The sequence below is a fragment of the Nothoprocta perdicaria genome, unplaced genomic scaffold (assembly GCF_003342845.1).
Source record: "Nothoprocta perdicaria isolate Ctin4 unplaced genomic scaffold, notPer1 scaffold_3, whole genome shotgun sequence".
NCBI classification, from domain to species: Eukaryota; Metazoa; Chordata; class Aves; order Tinamiformes; family Tinamidae; genus Nothoprocta; species Nothoprocta perdicaria.
The window spans coordinates 10382351-10395510 of NW_020455532.1; positions in this window are offsets into that span (position 1 = coordinate 10382351).

Sequence of the window (13160 nt, forward strand, 5' to 3'; positions counted from 1 at the left end):
CAGCACGGGGACTCCAGAGCCCCAAACCCTTGGCGGGATCGGCAGCTGCAGAGCTGGGCGGCGCCAATGGGAATATCCCCTTTGAGGGGTGTGGATTGTCCCATGGCCTGGGCCTCCCTTGATCCTTCCTTGCAAAAAGCTCTAACTTCAGGGGGGTGAAATGCTCCTTTCCCTGCAGGGAGGGAARGGTCCTTCCTCCACTCTTAGGGGAGAAGGAAGCTCCGGGCTGTGGYTTAGGATTTGGTCTGCAGGGAGGCAGGGGATGGTTTGGGCTCCTGGCCGGGTTTTTTCCTCTCACTCGTTCTCCGCTGCCGCCGCTAAGCGGGAGTGTTGCCACACGGCAGAGCCAGGTGCTGCCGGGCCCCTTCTCCTGCTCCTTCCCAGGGAGCGGGAGAAAAATCCAGAGGAATGTTCCGCGCTCAGGCACCTGTGAGCACGGCTGCTACTCCAGGAAGGAGCTCCCAGCTCCAGGGAAYAGAGACATCCCCAGCTGGCAGGCGTGAGGACCGGCATCAGCAGCCCCTGGATCCCGCATGAGATGCTCCCTTCCTTGTGGGAAGTGCTGCACGTGCCAAGGGGAGGGATGTGGATGTGGGTGTCTGGTGCCCTGGGAGCAACCCTGGTGCTGGATGAAGGGGCACCAGGAGCACAATCCAGCTCTGGGGGACTTCATTACAATGAGGACAAAGCCACTCTATTTAACTCTCCCACTCTCTTGGTGGGTTATTTGGGGCTGAAGGTCTGAGCGACCTGAAGTTTAAAGATTTAGATGAACAAAATATGATCCTTCCTGTGTAACTAAATGAGTTTGACTACATGGACCCCAAGAGACTTATTTGTCCCCAGAGCATAGGGAGCCATGAGGAGCAGCGGTGCTAATGAAGGGCTGGGTGCTGCCGAGGAGGACGCAGCTCAGCTGAGCTCCACCAGCTCATCACAGCCTGGGGAAGCTCTATGTGATACAGCTGGAACAAGGCTGGGCTTAGATAGCTCAGCTTAATTAAATCAGGATGTAATTCAACCCTTTTAACACCTAAGACTCCAGTTCCTTTGTTTATGCAGTGTAGATAACCCTGTGTGTCTGAGCACTTATCTCTCCCTTGAAAGGGCTTTGGGATCTGCAGGAGGACCCTTGGGGACATGTGTGCGTGGAGGCCCAGGGAGGCCTGGAGGGACCCTGGGGCCATGTGCGCACAGAGGCTCAGAGAGCCCACGGGGCGTGGTATGTACAGAGGCCATGGGAGGTTGTGTGAAAGCCTGCAGGGTCCAGGGGCTACCTGCGCGTGCAGGCCTGGAGATGCCGCACGAAAGCCCAGAGGGTCAACAGGGACATCTGTGCAGGGAGGCCTGAGGAGGCCCCATGAAAGCCCGGGAGGCCTCCGGGGCCAGCTGCACATGGAGGCCCAGGGAGGCTGCAYAAAAGCCAAGAGGGCCCCAGGGCCACCTGCCCACAGAGGGCCAGGGAGGTCACACGAAAGTGCAGAAGGCACCTGGGCCATGTCCATATGGAGCCCAAGGGAGGCTGCACGATAGCACCTAGGGCTCCTGGGGTCACAAGCACATGGAGGCCCAGGGAGGCTGCACAAAGGCCTGGAGGGCCCCCAGGGCCAGCTGCAAATAGAGGCAGAGATAGGCTGTAAGAAAGCCTGGTGGGCCCTGGCACTGCTGTGCATGGAGGGCCAGGGAGGCCACATGAAAGCCCATAGCGGAAGCAGCACAYGCCGGTGCTGGAGATACTGCACCTTTTCAGTGAGCACTGTGTTGTGGCTGTGCGACCTTGTCCCTTAGTCACTGTCATCTTGCCTATAGATGGATTTTGTGCCAAGAACAGTCTCGCTGTGTTGTGGAGGTCATAGCTCATGAGGGTTGTTTCGGAGAGTGAGAGCACATCAAGCTCTCAGTGTTCAGCTGCTGTACAGAGATGGGTCAACTCTAGGGACCAGGCACTGCTTGAGCTCGTGGGGCTGGGAAGAAGCCAGTCTCCATCCACTACGTGCCCCTGTGCTTTGCAAAGCCTCCAAGATGTCCTGCTTCTTTGCATCCAAGATGCCCTGGATGTCAAACCTCTGCCGCTCTGCAGCCAGTTCAGGTCACAAGTTCATGGCTGTCCTTTTCCTGTCCTCTTGGAGTTCTCTTTAGTTTTGTCTTGTTTCTGCTTGTGGCTTCCTTTTTTTTTTTTATTTAAATGTCTGTGAGCTGAAACCCTGAGGTTGCATGTTTGCCTAAGATAGTAACATAATTAAACCTTCCCAGCTGCCGTCTCTGAGTGTGCTCGCCACGAGTGCCAATTAAAATAAATGCAGATTGTTGGCAACTTAAAGGACAAACAAATTACTTTTTGTCCAAATATCAGGCCTGAATGCCGGGGCCATTAAGGTAGTCCACATTGGCACCTGCATTTATGACCTGCTTTGGCTCCTTTTAGCGAGGGAAGGACCTCAGTGCTGTTGCTGGTGCAGGCCAGGAGCACAGAGGGGCCTGTGTTGGGTTGGCTTCTGTGCTGGACCTTCACGCTAATCCCTTGAGGGACAGGAGGGTCTGGGAGAGCAGTAATGAGTGGGACACAAGTGTCCCGCATCAACCTGGGGCTAGCCCTGGTCCCTATTTGCTTTGGGTGCTCCAGGCCTGGCTGCCACGTGTGGAGGTACCAGGGCCGCCTGTCCCCTCRTGGGCTGGATGGGTCTTTAGTGCCTCCTTGGTGGCTTGAGGCCTCCAAGGGCTTCTGATGGACCATGCGTCCTGCCAGAGCTGTGGTGGGATCATCCAGCTGGTGGGGTTTAAGCTTTCTTTCCTTCAGGCAACTACTTTAATTACGATCTTGTATCAATAATAATGAAAATCAGGGTTTAACACTGTTGGCTCTGGGTGTCTATTTTTCAGCCTGTTTACCTCCCGTTTTGTTCTGAGAAATGATTAATTGTCTCCTTGGACAAGATTGTCCTCTAAATTATACTAAATTGGTGGTAATTTCTGTACTATTTCTCACTGTGTAGAGGGTGATTTGTTGTTTACAGACCCCTCTTTCTAGCGGCTCTTTTTGGGAGGTTCAGCTGCCCCGAACGGCAACGTGGGTGGAAGATCTGGCTCCACATGCAGAATTTAATCAAAGTGCTGATTTTCTTCCACAGGAGGAAGGAGCAGGTAGCTCATAGAACAAGTTACCCTCTTTTCCCTCTGTGCTGTCCCATTTTTCCAGGCCCATACGCTACGTGTGCTGCATCCCAGTGCTGCTACTTGGTGTAAGTGCTGTCAGGTTGACCTTCTGCAGGTGCTCAGCCAACCTCCTGGCTGACTTATTCCTTAATAAAGCTGGGTKAAAGCAGCACTGGGAAGTCTCTAATCCAGCCTCCCACTCAAAGCGACTATCTCAAGCCAGCCAGGGTGCTGTGCAGCCACATCCTGAAGACCTTTGAGGCTGGAAGTTTCTCTAGCTCTGCTGACCTGCTCCAGGGCTTCATCACACAACAGGGCAAATTCTTTTTTCCTAATGTTCAACTAGACTTTGTTTYTCAAACCTCACTTCCAGGCTGAACAAGCCCATCTTTCCCAAAATTTGTGACATGGTGGAAAGGCTCCTGGCAAGAGCAGAAGCAGTAGCCCCATGCATGGTACATCCATACAAGAGGATGGAAAATAAGCCATGCAAAGCACTCTCCATACAGCCTCAGATGGATTTTACTCCCCACCATGCCGGTGGGTTAGGGAGACATCTCACTCTCCTACTGCACCCRACAGATTTCTTTGCCTTGAAGTGACAGGCAAAGCCTTGAAATAGTTTGTACCTTCAGCAGAGACACATGCTTTTCCCTGCTTTTTCTCCCAAACAGCTCTCAGCTGTAACTTCAGATTACTGTTGTGAATTTATTTTGGTTGTTTGTCTTCCTTATGAAAAGAAAGGAAGCCCTCTCCTTTTCAGGTTTTTGGAGTATGTTCAGGTTGGAAATGAATTTTTATTTTGATAATGAAAAAGCATTTTTTTTCTAGGTTTTGCTTGCCAGTAAGTACAAGTATCCTAGTAAGGCAGCTTTCAGAACATATATTCCTCTTGATTAGTCCCCAATGAGCAGGTTAAATATTTTTGACTAAGTGCAGATGCTCCATTAAACCRGTGCTGTTATAACTGAATCCTGCATCTTTGGAAATGTTCCACCAGCTGTAATTACCTTGTGTACTTGGATGTACGTGGTTGCAGCACGTGTTCAGGAGATATAACCAARCATAGGAACAGTCTGACTTTGTCCACACAGGAATTTCCCAGAAACCTTTTCCTTGTCTTTGGCCGATGAGTTTTTCTCACCTCGTTAGGTATGTGGGGGGTTTGTGTCTTGTGGTTCTCATGGGGATGGAAAGGGATGTGCAGGGGCAATAGGAGCAGATGAGCTGTGATGGAGCCATGCTGACTTGGGTTTGCTCACCATGTCACACGTGCAGGTATGGTTGGGTGGCAAAGGGTTAGAATTAACGGATGTTTAGGGCAAATTGGAAAGTTTTGATTCTTCTGTTGCTGTCTCCTGCCTCTTTTTCTTGCTCAAGCTTTAGGCAAGTTCTCAGGTGAGACTTGTCCCGCTGCTGCTGCATCTTAGACACTGCCTTTTCCTAAATACCCATGAGCCGTGTCCCTGGTCAAACATAAATACATTCTCTCCTTTCCAGCCCTCCAAATAATTATTACTTGTTTTTATCCAGGCTTGGACTTGGGCTTGCAGACACATCTGCATGAGGGGGCTGTGGGAATCAGGGCTCTGCTCCGTGTTATGTCTGTCCAGAGGGCGCAGGAACCATTCCTGGTTCAGACCTGGTCCAGACCTTCCCAGGAGCTCCTCCTTCSATGGGTTCACTGTGGGGTGACCTGGCTGACTTTTCTAACAGGGTCAGGACTAGGCTAAGTGGGTGACAGTGAGAGGCGCTGGGAAGATGACCCTTTTGTACTGCACATTAGTGGCAAAYGCTAAAGAGGTCGGCAGAGCCATCATGGAGCAATTTATATGTAAATGATGAAGTACCAAATCAAAACAAGCCCAATGGCATTCGTTAGAGAAAAAATAATTTGTGAGTTTTCTTGTATATATCCATTTTCCATTTTCTTTCTTTTAAATCTCAGAGGACAAAGCCCTTTGGAACCAGCTGTTTGGCCTCTACTCTCCAGCTGTGTCCAGCTGCTGGATCCCAGCATGTATCAGGGCTCTGTTTCTCCTCATCCCAGCTAAGGTGAGGAGGACTCTCCAGGCTTCCTCTGCAGCCACTGGAGAGCCCCATCCCTCAAGTGACTCATCCCTTGCTTCTCCCTGGGCTGTCACAGAAACCAAAGCATCATCTCCCCTGCGACGTGATCCAGACCTTTGCTGTCCTTGCACCAAAGCCAGAGCCCAAGGGATTCCCTGCAGGGAGCTCCACAGCAGAGATCTTACTTTTACTTGGAAAGAAGGGCCAAAAATCCTGGACCGGAGGGATTTCCAACCAAAGTAATTTTACCTGTAGCTAAGACTGAAAAGTCTCTGCTGTGAGGTTTTAGCTCTCAGCTGGGGACTGTTTTTGCCAGCAGCAACAGAAACAAGGTAAAATATATGTATAAAATCTTAATCAAACTATTGTCTTAGAGAAATGGCACCCAGTGGTAGACCTGGGAGCTCTGTCCTGAAATATCCCGATGGATTTGCATGTGTGAATCAGGAGCTGAAACTTCTCCCCTCTTGGCACTGGGTTATCTATTGTCAAGAGCAGTGTGGCCCATGTATAGATGAGTTTGTGAGGTCTTAGACTTTACCCAGGGAGCCCTCKGCTTGCATTGGGCTTGCAAGCCTGACCAGAGTTTGACATGGAGTTTAAGAAGTGCTCAAGTGAAACTGATGTCTAGGCCTGAACTCAAACTGGAAGAGCTGCCTAGAGTGGAAACGGCTTCCCCAGGCTGCAGGTGGACCTTTTGCACCAGCAGTGGTGCCCAAGACCCCAGTCTTGCTCTGTTCCCCAGCATCATTGTGTCCCAGCCACTTATGAAAGAAGCCAAGCCTGTAAAGATGCTCCTCAACCTCAGCTACATGAATGGTGGSAGCAATCATGGCTGTTCTCGTGGACAGCAGTGGAGGAGCAGGGAGGCTTTTTGCCCTCCTACTTTCTCATGTAGAGGAGAGTGTTTGGGCACTCAGAGTTGAGGCTAACACCTCGTGGGCCATGTGCACCTCATGGACCTAATGTACCTCATGGACCGTGTGCAGCACTTTTCTGTCACAGTTTGGTGACTGGTTTGGAGTGTCTCCCAGTTGGCTGCTTGCACATTTGTTAGCAGGAAAACAAGAACACTATTCTGTGATCAGAAATTTGGGTAATATTAAGCAAAACAGTGTAAATTCAAGGGGCCCTGCCCCACTGGAATAATGATGGGATTCGTTGTCAGGTATTAGTTCAGCCACTTTGTATTTCTGTCACCCTCCTTGACACAGAACATCTGGAGRTTTCCAAAAGAGCCTTTCAGCGGCTGTGCAAAGGGATGCTATTCAGAAGGAGGAAGAGAAAAAAAAATGCAAAATTACTGGTATTTTAACATCACTATGAAGTATGCAGGAACCCTGGAAGAGATGTGCTCATTATCTTCCCAACATACCAAACATGACAGCTTGCTCTGTGGTGCTTGTGCCTATGGAGAGGCATTGCGGACCCAAAGCAGGTGCGTTTAGCAAACATCTTTCCTCGGCCTCATCCTCACCCCATCCTCTAAACAGCCAATTTCTGATTCTTTCCCTTGAGTGCTCGTGTCAGGGGGGACTGAGCTAGAATTAATCCCCTGCCTCACTCTGGAACGAAGAAATATTATCCTTGTCTTGTCCCTGTTAGAGGGGAGCTGGGCTTGTCGCCAGCTCRTGCAGCAAAGGGGCTTCCCACTGCCAGGAAAAATACTGAGGGGGCAAGGAGGAAAAGTTAAATATTGCTGTCTGCATGTGTGGGCTCGTGCTTCATTGCTCCCTGGCTCCTTCTCACTGCAATTTTGCTGTATGAAACTAGTCTCAGCTGCRGAGAGGGAAGGGGCCAGGCAGGATGGGGAGGCCAAGGGGCCCCCRGGAAGGGAGGATGCAGGAAAAGCAGCTTTTCCAGCCTGGTTTCCAGCCTGCAGCGGGAGGCCGGAGAGTCTCTGCTCTCAGACACGGCAYCTCCTGGGGTGCAGTGATTAATCGGTCCCCAGCTGCTGCCTACCTGAGAATTAGCTAATTTCCTGAGGATTAACCTAATTGCCTAATTATACTTTGTAGCACCGCTCCGCCCACTCCTCATTCTGTAATTGTTTAGTTTGTAAAATATCTCTAGTCTCTTTCATTTAAAGATGTTCAAGAGATTTTYTTTTTGTGTGTGTGTGTATATGTGTATGTGTGTTTTCTTTTCCAAACAGCCACCAAACTCTCAACCATGAATATTCTTCCCCATGAACAGGGCTGGTAAAGTCTGGCCCATGACCGGACCTTCCTCCCTGCTAGATAGTCTCCCTCCCTCGCTCCCTGCCTGGATGAAAGCTYTCTAATATGTTTTATACTTGGGGTATTAATACAATTTCCATACCTTGGTCTGCTTTCCCRGCATCACTAGAATAAACACATAAATGACAAAAAGCTGCTTTTTGTGATCAGGACCGAATGTGTTTGTGAGTGCTGGGATGAAYTGGGCTCTGCTGCCAGCGGCTTTAGGAAGGGTCTGGAGGAGCTTCCTTCTCCTGCCCTCCATGGAGCTGGGGCTGGACTATAGCACTGCCACCCAGGACATACTGATTTTGCTTCATTCTTGCAATTATTTAAGCAGTTTCACTAAGCAGAGTGAGAAAATCTTCTGATCCCCCAGAGGGTTCTCTCCTTCCTTCCTTTCTCACAAGGAAAAAGAAAAAAGGAAATAAAAACAAAGCAGAAAAATTAAACCCGCGAGTAAACCGTAAATAATGGGGAGAGCTGSCTGAGAGCTCTTTGATGATAAAGACACGCTGCTTATTTGTTTTGCTTTTCTTTCCCCCTTATAATTTTCCTGCCCTTGCTCTGCTCACTTTTCACAGACAGGATTTTAATGCCACGCTCGGCTGCCTCGCTGTGTTGGCAATTGGGCACGGGGGAGCGTGAGCCCGTCTGGGAGCGGCTGATCCCGGTTCTTGGTTGGGTATTTGGGGCTATGACAGGCCTGTCTGTCAGGATCTTAACTCTGTTTGGATAGTCCGTGAAATGCTGGTCTGTATTTGTGTGTGAGSTGTTCACCTTGCTGTGTTTGTGCTGCTGTGCCAGGACCGGTGCAGCCCAGGTCCATGTGCTGCGTGTCTTGGTGGCTGCTTGGGGATTTAGGGTATCTCTAAAGAGTTTTGCATGAAGGGTGGGGAGTTTTGTATGAGGAAGGTGCGTGTGCATCTTCAGAGCACAGCGGGGGTGTCTGTCCGTCTTGTTGGARAGACGTATCCGTAAGGAAAGCCAATTCAGAGCCCTATCAGCACTGTCCTGCTGCACGGYGGTGCTTATTGGCTCACATAACTAAAAAGATTATGGCATTCAAAGGAAATAAATTATAAACAGCAGATGTTTCATAAACTATGATTTAAAAAAAAAAGGCAACCAGAAAACTAACCCACCCAGTATGTGCACGCGCCTTATCTTGAACAAAGGTATCTGAAGAGAGCAGCTGCTGGGAGCACCAAGGGAGGTCAGCTCTGGACTAGCAGGGAGATGCAGGCACAGTCTGGATGCCTAATAAGAACTGTCAAAGTAATATGGAGTGGGATCGCACTCATGCCTTGTTTTGGTGGAGGGTAGGTGGGGGGAGAAGGATAAGGAATGGGGAGGTGTCACGTGGAGAATGGGGAAGGAAGATGGAAAGAAGGAAGATGTTAAAAAAAAATAGAGGATGCAGCATCAGTAAGCCAAAATATGAAGTTGCATCACGCACGCTGAGTGAAGCTGGAGCATCTCGTGCCTGGTAGGTGTAAATGTGCCCTGCTCCCTTGCTTGCCCTGTGCTGGGGGACTGCCCATGGGGAAGAGGCACCCAAGGCTGCCCCTGCTGTGAGGGGGCTGTAGAAAATTCATTTTCACCATCAAGGTGTGTTTTAATGTGAGCCTCCAGTTTGATTGATTTCATTTCTTCTGCATCCACTACATAACAACACTTTCTGAAAGTGCCCTTCTAGTGCAGTGGGCACTAGAAATGTGCAGGGGAGGGTTCTCAGGTGGCATCCAGTCAGATCAGACCCTCCTCAGCTGCACTGACCATTGGAGATGTTTCACAGCAGGACATCTGGGCACCTGGAACATTAATGCAGTAACTCAAAGCTGCAGTGAGCGTCCTTTCCAGAATTAAAACACTTTTCTCAGCTCTCCCTACTTCTATCTTGTATTTCCATTTACCTGTTCTTCATGTTTGTCCTTGATGGGGAGCCAGAGGGGTTTTGGGACTTAGGGATCCACTCCCTGTAATGAGTGGACTTCTACACCCTGATTAGAACGAACGCCCCACGAGGGATTGTTGCTGGGGTGCATGATGGCATGGAGGAATTTGTGTAGCTTTCTAAAATAGGTCAAACAAACATGGACATTCTGGAAGAAGGGAGAYAAGGGCTGGTTTAATATATCTCAGAGTTCCTGGAGAACGTCAMCAGTTTCGGAAAAGGTTCATCAAGGGCTTTAGAAGTCCCCCTCATTTTCTCTCCCGTTCTGCTTTGCACGCATTTCTCACGCACTGCTTGAGCATCCCTGGCTCTACTGTGCTTGAGTTAGGCAGGCTGTACATTTGCAGGGGCTTTACTTTTGCTTGCTGCTTTGCTTGCTACATTTTCCAGCCCTTGTGTCTGGAGTCTTTTTCCCTAGGAAGACTCAGAATTCATTAAAAACAAGTATCTTTGCACAGCCGCTGAGCCTGRCGTAGCGGATTCCCTCTCCATCACCCTGGGAATGATCCCAGCATCATCCCATGGGTGCTTCAGCTGGGACGGGCCCCTGCCCCTTGCAGGAGGACACGGGCATTGCTGTGTTATCCTGCCCGCTGCTCCGCTCCTGGAAAAGCAGGCATGAAGCGGAGAGGGAGCATTGTGCCGTCTGGAGAGGACAGCGCTCCGGTCTGGAGGTGCAGGAGCTCTCTCAGGCCAAGGCACCTGGTTCTCTTCCTTTTCCACCACTGGCAAAGCCAGCGCCAGAGAGGATGTCCCTGCAGCCCTGCAATTGCAAGGTGGTCGCTGCCCCCAGGTCTGTGTTTGGATCTCTGCAGAACAGAGCTCTGCACCCTGTGGCCTCCCCACCGCTCTCCAAAAGGTCTCCATGCCCAGCTCATGCCTGGCTGCTTTCTATCTGGAAACAGCCATTCCCACTAAAGCCATTTTGTTCTGTGCCTCGAGGGTTTTATTTTCCTTTATTTAGTTATTTTCTGCTAGAGGAGGAGGGAGAGATTGGACTGCTTTTCTTTCTAAACATGTAACCTGAAATGTAACATCTACTTATCATGGATATGTTTCCTGGAGCTTAGAAACCAAAGCAGAAGAGCAAGGAGAGAGGCCTCTCTCTAAAAGAGAGAGGCTTGGTAAAAATGGAAGTGAGTGCCAGCATATGAACCCAAAGCACCTGAAGAGGAGGTGTCTGGAGGACAGGGCCTCCAGCAAGCAGCTCTGCCACTCGCTCCTGCAGGCACAACTCTGGAGCACGATCTTCTCAGTGGTGGCCAGTGACAGGACAAGGGGCAATGGGTGTAAGTTGAAACACAGGCAGCTCCATCTCCACGTGAGGAGGAACTTCTTCACTGTGATGGTGCCAGAGCCCTGACGCAGGCTGCCCAGGGAGGCTGTGGAGTCTCCTTCTCTGGAGGTCTCCAAACCCACCTGGATGCMRCCCTGTGCCCYGTGCTCTGGGTGTCCCTGCTGGAGTAGGGGGTTGGACTAGATGTTCCCTAGAGGTCCCTTACAACCTCAACCATCCTGTGATTCTGTGAGCACTGCTGCATTGCTCCCAYGTTGTTCCCTGCCTTACTCCGGCTCCGCCAGTGCTGCTTTGGGGAACAGTAACGGGCTGCATAACCTCTGCTCAGGTTAACCAGCCCCGGGTGCTCCACTAGTGCCCTCATCGCCTCATGTGTCCCCTCAGTCCTCCTTGGATTTGGGGAGAACCAGGACYCTGCACCTGTGCAAGGACAGAACAGTTGCTCCAAAAGGATTCAAAAGCAGTGGTCCAGGACCTTTCCTTCTGCTCTATGGGCCTCCATGGGCAGCTTAGACCAGGGCTGGGAGTGTCGGTGATCCCTGGATGCAGGAACCATCTGGGAAGCAACCAGCAGCATCTAGGAACAGGTACCAGGAGCAGGGAGAGCGCTGTCCTCTTGAGTGACAGCCTCCATAGGGAGCTGCTTTGTAATTAGCTCCAAAACCTGGAATTTGGGAAGTAATTAGGGTTTGTGGGCTGTAATTAACCCCTGGGACAGAGCACACAAGCTCTCAGTGTGTAAGAGGAGCTTAATGATCTCCTGGAGCCTCTCATTTTGGTGGCTGTTGTAATCTTGACAAAATATATGGTCATGAAATCGTTCCTTGCATTTGTACCTGTGGGGGACTTCTGTAACACCACTTTTTAAATGAAATTTTATGATGAAATAAATTTAGGAAATGTTTAGATTTTAGAATTCAAAATTTTATGAAGTAGACTTAAGACATGAAAATTAAGGTGCTACATTGCATGGCAGGGGACCCTCAACTGGGCTTGACTGTTTTGGAGGAGAGCAGCCAAGCTCCAGCATCAGCTGCTAGGGATCACATGCTGCTGCATTTGCATTTGCATCTGCATTTGCCTCCTCCTCCTCCTCCTCCTCCTCAGAGGCAGCTCAGCAGCAGCAGGAAGGCTCTGCAGGGAGTTCAGCTGCTGAGCCCTGAGTGCAGCACCTGGCTCCAACACTGACCAGCCACACCTGGGACCTCCCTCACCCACCCTCCAGCCTTGGGCTGCATTTAAGCTCATGTTCTTGGCTCTGAACCCTCCCTAAGCTGGGCTTTGCATGTGTGCCTGGCCTTGGCTAGCCTTTAACCCTGTCCAGAAGGGGGCTGGTGAAGGTGTTGCTGTCTCTAACCTGCCCCTCACTGCAGGTGCATTGGGGCTGTGGTCCCGCTTGCTGAGCTTGCTGCCCTGCAGACCTTGCTGTCCCRCTTGGCACCCTTCCCTTGCAGTGCAGGCTGAGCTTGCTGCTACTTGAAACTTCCTGCCAGGTAGGTCAGAGTTTTTCCTTTTTAGTACCTTTTCCTGGAAGCACCGTTGCAGGGCACTTTCTCTCCAGACCTGGCTCATCTGCAGCTGGGACAGAGACCAGCAGTGAAGGTTTCAGTGCAGCCCTTGGTGTGGAAGGCTGTGCAAAGGAAAGGAATTGCTGCAGGGTCCTCATGTTGCTTCTATGGAAGTGGCAACTGCTGGTGCTCAGGTGAGATATCCCAGCGGATCGGGCGCATGGCACAGGCTCTGCTCCTGGGATAGCCAGCACTTGGTCTCCAGCGGTGAGATCGAGTGTGCCAGGGCGGGCAGCTGCCTTGGCATTTAGGAGCTGATCTGAAAGGCTTTGAGCTGAGCTCAACTGCTGCCAGAGCCTTAAACGCAGGAGGCCAGCAGTGATGTGTGTTGTAAGGCAACCAGTGACAGAGGTGCAGAGGGCTGCGGTGCAGGAAGGGAGAAGAGCTGGGGAATGGCAGGGTGTGAAAGGAAAGAGGAAGGATTGAGGAGAGGGAAATAAAAGCAGCCCACAAGTGGCTGGAGGTGRGTGGTAATAAGATGACAAGGAGCTAACACTTCAGCAGCTGCTTGGTGCCCCCAGCAACCCAACACATTTAATGAGATGCTGCATGATGCTAACTTAAAAGGTTAGTTTCTTTAAATAAACGTTATAATACACGGGGGACTGTTCAGACAACCTGCTTCAGTTCCTGCCACCCCCTGCCCTCAACTCTCCCCACTTCTCTTGATGGTGTTTTATTGAAGCTGCTCTTTTACCACGTGCTGTGGCTACTTCTGGCTCCTGGTTGAGCCCCGATGCAGGGTAGGAGGCTCCTGCCCTGAAGGTGTCTGTCCCCTCAGTGCTTTGCGGCATGAGTTGGACCCTTGCTTTCCTTGTGGGTGACATGTCCTGGAGGAGGGTGCAGGGTGGCGACCTTGGCATGTCTTGGACAAGGTGAGATGGCAAAGCTTGAAT